Below are 7894 nucleotides of genomic sequence, written 5' to 3' on the forward strand. Positions count from 1 at the left end.
TGTACAACAGTCCTCAGTGTGAACCTGACCTCTTAGGCCGGGTTCACACTGGTACGATAAACGCTGCGACATTGGGAGCTGATATCGCATGTGTGAAAATCCATGTTTTCCTAATGAGAGCCATCTTAACTGGTCCGTCATAAATTGGTCTGACTTTGAAAATGCTCTCTGAACTATGTTTCAACTTTGATCCTACTTCAGCCCATTGCATAGCACTAAAGTCGGATCACGGTCTTTAAAGGCCGGTGACTGCAAGGTGTTTTTTCATCGTAATGCATAGGATGCATTACAGGGAGACAACACAAGTGTTTGCATCCCCTTTAACTGATCTGACATGCATGCAAATGAAGATCTAATGATCTTGAAGGAACTCCACGCCAAAAAAAAAAAAGGCACGGGTTCCCTCTCCAAGAGCATACCTGGCCCTTCAGTCTGTAATGGATTTTAAAGTGAAGCTCCACCCTAAAGTGGAGCTTCCACTCATTGGAACCCCCCCCCCCCCCCTCCGGCGCCACAATTGGCACCTTTCAGGGGGGAGGGGGGTGCAGATACCTGTATAGTACAGGTATTTGCACCCACTTCCGGCATAGATATTTACACCACTTCCTGTGGGTCCCCCGCTGTCTGCCGGGAAACGCACGGATCCCAGAGACAGCGGGGACCATCCTTATTGCGCAGTAGGCAACCGGGACGTGAAGCCGCAAGGCTCCACTTCCTGTTTCCCATACCCAAGATGGCGGCGGCAGCACCCGTGAGCCGATCGAGAGATCGGCTTCGGGTGCCGACATAGCGGGTGCGCTGGGCGGGTAAGTGTACTTATTTTAAAAGTCAGCAGCTGCAGTATTTGTAGCTGCTGACTTAAAAAAAAAAAAAACGGCGGAACTCCTGCTTTAAGGAGAACAACCATGCTGAAAAAATGGCTGTCAGTTTTTCATCCGATCTTCCCATAGAGCTCAGTGGGGCTCGGCCAGGTCCACCCCTGCACAGTGGGAAGAGACGGACCTGTCATCTTCAGCAGGGATCAATTGATATATATATATATATATATATTATATTCCTCCCCCCCATGTGAAAGGGGTCTTAGACCCCATGCACGCAATACAACTTTTGTTGTCTGATTTCCTGTAGATTTACCAAAACCATGTAGTGCAAGGGCCTGCCTGATTGCATACAAATTTAAACTCTTAAGGTTTGATCTTATGGTTTTGGTAAATCTGAAGGAAAAAAATCTACAGAAAATTGTATAGTGTGTATCCAGCTTTAAAGGGGGTGCTCCTAATCTTAGATTGCTTCTGTGGACAGGTGTCTTTTTTATACAGGTAACAACCAATCCGATTCCAATCTGTCCACCATGGCCAAGACCAAAAAGCTGTCCAAGAATGGGCTACAAGACCATCACCAAGCAGCTTGACAACAGTTGATGCGATATATCAAATACTTAGGTCAGACCAAAATGAGGGACAACTTGGGAGAAAAGAGGAACTTTTTCCCAAATCAGGGACAGTCCCTCAAAATCGGGGACAGTTGGGAGGTATGCAAAAAGGCTGCATGTAGCCCCCCCCAGGCCTTGGTTGAGCACCAGAGGTCTACGCTATCAAGCCCCAATATTCTTATTTTTTTTTTCTGAAACATTCACTGAAATCCTTACTAATTGTTACGTTTTTGCACCTTTACAGATGTGAGCACCGACTTTGTGTCTGGACCAGAAGATGAAGCAGGACCTTCTTTGGACCCAAAATCTAGGGAAGATGGGTCATTAAAGACAGAGAATCAACACAGCACAAAGGTCCCTGTGGCCAGTTCTAAGCCCCGGCGGGCCCGCACGGCCTTTTCCTACGCACAGATTGTGGCCCTGGAAAGTCGCTTTCAAAGTAGCCGATATCTGTCGGTGTGCGACCGGCTCAGCTTGGCTCTGACCCTGCACCTAACGGAGACGCAAGTCAAAATCTGGTTTCAGAACCGGAGAACGAAGTGGAAGAAGCAGCAGCCGACAGGAAGTTTAGAGGCCAGAGCCTGTAATACCCACAGTTGTCCCCCGAGTCCCAGTCCACAATTTATCCCAACCTATCCATCCTTTCCTTGCTCTGTACAACACCCTCACATCTACCCAACTACAAACCACCAGGCGCCACCATTTCCCAGACTCTTCTTATCTCCTTCCAGCTCCTTCCCACCTTCTCCAGCTTGTGCTTTCCCTCAGTTTATAAATCCAGTCAGTATGACATCATTTTATAGCCCCACCCCCTAAGAGCCTGCAGCCTTCAAAGTGTTTTGCTTGCTGCTTGTAGCAGGCGCATGGACAACTAAATGGACAGAGGAAACGTGGATAGATGGACAAGAAAGCCAACTCTTCTAGTCCTCTGCCTGGACTCTATGGAGGGAATTTACTGAGCCGTTTTAAAGGGACACCAGACAAGACAAAACCGTGTGCTTTAGGTACAACACCATTAGCGGCATCTTCTGTGTGCCTGCAATCCATGCGCCATCATGTGATCCATACGGGTCAGAACATTTTCTGTGACATTCTTGCATAAAAATAGGGCAAATATAACATCTGGTTGTAACATTTGTCCCTTCAAGCGGTATTGAACCCAAAAATGTATTGTACTGCAGCTTACCAATCTCTTTAGATGTGTTAGCTGCACTTGTTTTATTTATTTTTTTATGCTTTTCTCACTCTGTTTTCACCTGGTGATATGGCCAGTAACACACCTCGTACTAGAATACCCCCACTCTGACAATGCTGCTGTGCCCCCCTTCATACAATCTGAAGGGAAGGGGAGTTTTAGCTGTACTAGCAGATCTAAATACACTAATTGAAGCCAAACTATAGCTAATACTTTAAAAGCAGTTACAGAAAACAAGGTTGGGTTTTTTTTTTTCCTGGGATAAAGTTTTTACATCAATAAATAAGACAATCATTGTAAGCACCCCCATCTGTGTTAGATGGTGTGCTTCCTCCCTGTAAACTGGTACATCTGCATGACGACAACTTTTTATTTTGAAAAACTGACTTACTGGCTGGATCACCAGATCAAAATGCGAGAGAAGGCATAAAAAGAAAAGTAATGCAGCTATTGCATGTAAGAACTGTTAATCTGCAATATTTTTCTTTTTTTTTTTTTTTTTCTTTTGCAGCTTTAATACTGCTGTAAAGCTGTTTTTATGTTGACTTTTTTATTTATTTATTTATTTTTTTCCCAATCGGCTATGGATTTTAGAACTGGTGCGCCTTTACTTTTGCCCACTAGAGGGAGGAAACTGAACTCCAGGGTATTATCTTTTGATCTTTATTCAACACTTGCATTGGTTCAGCTTGGACCATTGTAAGCATGCATACGTCCTGCTTGATGGGCCACCAAGGAAGCTGACAGTCATGGTAGCAGATATCTCTATCTCCTCTCTCCCCCCCCCCCCCTAGTTCCCATATCAAGCGGCTGCAGCCCCTGCTTCTTTTCCTCCTCACTTCTGCCTTGCGTCTCCTCCCCTCCTCTTAGGCATCCAATAGGATCGCCTGATCTTTCAGCCAATTGGGTGACAGGTATCAGACCCACTTCCAGATTTGGCCTGGAAGGAGGATCATTGTTGCAACAGCGAATATTCATTTGTCTTAACACCTGGGTGGGCTCATGGTGCAATGATCTGTGCCACAAGCCTATAGCTCTAATCTGGTGCTGGGGGGGGGGGGGGGGGGAGAGAGAGAGAGGGAGAGAAACACCCCCACCACTGTAAATCATGTGCCAGGTGTCCTGAAAGGGGCCGGACACAAGAATAGGGGGTAGCGGCCTTGGATCACAGAGCATTAATTAGTAGGTGGCGCCCAGGCACCCCTAAAGGACGGACTGCCACTGTTTGTGCATATAGAAGGTGTGAGAAGATTCTTTGTACGGTTTTGTGTTGCCACCCCAGAGTGCATTTTTTTTTTTGCACGTAAATTTACAAGACAGCTATGCAAAAATATATTAATATATAGCTTTTTGGCTAAATCTGGAGTTCTGTAAAGAGGACTGCTACTGCTGACCTGCAAATGCGATTTGTCTGCCTCTGTCTTGCATACTTTTTCTGAGTCGGCAGTGAAAAAAAAAAAGTAAGCAAGCGAAAGCAGAATCTTTTATCTGCATACTTGTTCTGGTTGAGTCAAGCTGGGTTCACATATGTGAATTGGATGTGGGTTTCCCTGCATCCAATTTGCATGACATGCAAATGTGCCCAGCTCGCAGTGGAGCATACAGGTTCTGGGACGGCCGTGGTCTGCATTTCAAGAGAGTCCTGTGCGTCTTTGGGTCTGGTTCAGGCAAATTCAGGCAAAAATTCTGACCTGAACCGGTGAACAGGAACGCACTGGACCCCATGCTGGGAACCGCTAGACATATGCAATTCGTTTAGTTCCGAATTAGTTTTTTAACAAATTTTGACAAATTCTTTAATTTCCGCATTTCAAACTTTTTCTGAAATTTGAAAATTCAGAATTTTCAAATTTCTGATTTTTTTTTTTTTTTTTTTTAATCTATTTTTTCAAATTTTTGGAAAATTTCACAAATTTGGAAAGCTGAAAATCTGAACATTCAAAAATCTGAAATGACTAATTAAATTATAGGTATTGGAATTGCCTTTCAAATTTGGCTATTGGTGAATGTAACGAGTACAAATTTTATCCGAAGTTTACGAGTTATCTGAAATAACGAATGCCGTATCTAAACGAACGGAATGTAACGCTCTAATAATAATAATAAAACATCTTTATTATATTGTTAATTTGTTCCATTTGTTTAGATGTGTCATTCGTTATTTAGGATAATTTATAACTTCAGATAAAATCGTATTTGTTACGTTCACAAATGGCCAAATTTGAAAGGAAATTCCAATACCTATAACTTAATAGTTATTTGCAATTTTACCGATTTTTAAATTATTATTTATTTTTATTTTTATTTTTTTTTCAAATCTCCAAAAAAAGCAAAAAAAAAATAAAAGAAAACTGACAAATTTTTTTTTTTGTCAGTGCACATGTCTAGGAACCTGGCCTTAATCAGAAATAAATGAAGATGGAGGATCAGCATGACAGGCAAAGAACTATCAATTTTAAAGGCATATCAGCGATTACTGCCTGAATAGTTCCATTGAATCGATCACTGATTTTATTTTTTGTAAGAATTACACTGCGCCATTACAGTATTTGCATGGTCTGTGTGTCAGGGTTTCAGTAAATCCCCTCTCAGTATTTGTTCTTATGATGTGAGAATTATAGAAATTTGCACTTTTACAATCTCATCTTTATTATTGTCTTATATGTATAAGTTCTTCCATTTATATATTGAGAGAAGGTGATAATAAATATTTTAACATTTTGTGGTGTGTGTGTGGTTTATTTTTTATTTATTTTTTGTTCTTTGTTCTTTGTTCTTTGTTCTTTGTTTTCAAGCCTTAATTGCATCATGCACAAACCTTTGTAAATCTATTGTATAATATATTAGAATTAGGTCAGAAACCTTGTGCAAACTTGCTCAGTGTTAAAGACACCTAAATATGAAATTCTGGTTGGGGTGGAATGCCGACATGAAAACTTGTTTCAGGCTGGACTCGCACTATTCCGAATTTTGGATGTGAATTTCCCCCCCTCATCCAGTTCGCTTGTCAGGAGACGGTGATCAGCTCTCTCTGGAGCCGCTTCACCCATCTCCAGGACGGCTGCGGAGCGAATTGCACAAGAGTCCTGTACATCTTTTGGTCAGTTTCGGACCTGAAACGGGCAACAGGGACACATCGGACCCTTGCTGTGAGCCGCTCTACACGGAAATGTGAATTATGTCTTAAGCCACGTATGCGCGCTCGATTTTCCGGGAAATGTAATGACAGGCTGTTGTCGGTAAATCTGACCGTTTAGTATTCTCCATCGGACAATTGTTGCCGGATTCTCCGCGGACAAATGTCTGTTAACATTCATAACGTGGCAAATTATGAAATCTAGAAATGCAGCCCCAATTCTCCTTCTTTAAAGAGGAAGTAAAACCTGATGAGATTACTTCCTCCTCATTCCCTGCAAAGGCAAAGCATAATGGACTACTATGCATCGCATAGTAGCCCATTATGTGACACTTACCTGACACAGGAGCCAGCGAAGTCGCCGCTGTCCCCTGTAGTCCGCCGCATCCATCTTCCTGGTGGCGTCTCGCAGCTCCGCCGCTGTCATTCGGCGGAGCCACGATGACGTCACTCCCGCGCATGCGCACGGGAGCCGACACGCGCGGCAGATCCATTGTTGGAAATGCCGCGCTCAGTGCGCCTGCGCCTGTCTTCAGGCAAATATCTCCTAAACCGTATAGGTTTAGGAGATATTTCTTGGACCTACAGGTAAGCCTTAATCTAGGCTTACCTGTAGGTCAAAGTGGTTTGTAAGGGTTTACAACCACTTTAATGGGATAATAATGAAGCTGCTTTGCTGGTGATACTGAGAGTTATTGCAAATAAATTTTCAAAGGGGTTTTTATTTTTTTTGGGGCAAGTTACCACACCACCATTATCCCGTTTTCAAGATCAAAAATACAACTATGTTTCTTTAGATTTAGAGAGAATAGAATAAATAACGGAAAATTTATATCAAATACTTACCGTAATTTTCCTTTCCTGATAGGCTCCATGGCAGCATACGTGTGGGTAGCCCCGCCTCCACGATTACCCAATAGGACCCAACTCCCATAAATCTTTGCTCCTGGCCACTATCAGTGTTCCGTAACTAGCCGACTCCAGACATTTGGGAGGGAACTCCTGCTGCCATGGAGCCTATCAGGAAAGGAAAATTACGGTAAGTATTTGATATAAATTTTCCGTTTTCCTGAAAGGCTCCATGGCAGCATACGTGTGGGAAATAACTCGCCAAACACACCCGGGTGGGCAAAATGTCGAGCAAAGAACAAAAGTTTATTTAGCATTGTCAACCGACAAAACTTGCAAACCAAAATTAACAGAAGACAGAGCCGCTGGCTCTACACAGTAATGAGAAACAAAGGTATTAATAGAAGACCAAGAGGCCGCTCTGCAAATAACTTCAGGCGCCACATGGCGAGAAGCTGCCCACGATGTTGAAATACTCCGTGTTGAATGAGCCGTTAATGCCTCAGGAGGAGCCAAGCCCTTTGCTCTGTACGCCCTCTGAATGATCTGAACGATCCAGGTAGAGATAGATCTAGCCGAAGCTCGCAATCCTTTATTCTTGCCATGAGGGAGAACAAAAAGAAATTTCGTTTGTCTAAAGGGAGCTGTGACTTCCAAATATTGTTTCAGCGCGTGTCCTACGTCCAGAGGATGAACATCCTGACTCTCGGAGTTTTTGAAAGTGGGAAGCACAACTTCCTGATTCTCATGGAAGACCGAGGTTACTTTGGGATGCGATCCCAACATGGGAATCAATACTGCCCTATCTGGAAAGAAAGTCAGAAAGGGTTCTTCCGAACCTAGATTCCTAATCTCAGAAACTCTCTTGGCTGAGGTTATAGCTACCAAGAAGATGGTCTTGAGAGTGAGATCCCTTATGGACAGAGGCTCCGTAGAATCCTTTCCAAGATTTGAGAGAAAATCCAGCACTAAAGGGAGGTCCCATTTAGGAAACCTTGGTTTTCTTTGGGGTCTGAGCCTGGTAGCTCCCTTGAAGAATTGTTGTACCAGTGCATGGTTTGCCCAGGAAATACCCGTAAAGGCTGAAATAGCCGATACTTGGACTCTCAATGAACTGATAGCTAGAGGTAAATCAAGGCCTGTTTGAAGAAAGCTTAGTATGTCTTGTATTGTTGGAGAACTGCAAGAATTTTCTCTGGTGGACATATGGGCCGAAAACTTGGACCATATACGCTCATATACCCTATTAGTACTCCCGCGTCTGGAATTGAGAAGGGTTGGG

At 43.4% G+C, this 7894-nt stretch overlaps 1 long non-coding RNA gene across 1 annotated transcript; it reads left to right on the forward strand.

Annotated features, from left to right (window-relative positions):
• Nucleotides 1–2250: 2250 nt before the first annotated feature.
• Nucleotides 2251–5348, forward strand: LOC143930896 (uncharacterized). Its single transcript, XR_013262844.1, has 2 exons — nucleotides 2251–2436; nucleotides 5003–5348. It is a non-coding gene; the product is annotated as an uncharacterized LOC143930896 (long non-coding RNA).
• Nucleotides 5349–7894: the final 2546 nt, after the last annotated feature.

This window comes from Lithobates pipiens, unplaced genomic scaffold, assembly GCF_037356315.1.
Source record: "Lithobates pipiens isolate NorthernLeopardFrog02 unplaced genomic scaffold, aLitPip1_a1.2 Scaffold_25, whole genome shotgun sequence".
Taxonomy (NCBI): Eukaryota; Metazoa; Chordata; class Amphibia; order Anura; family Ranidae; genus Lithobates; species Lithobates pipiens.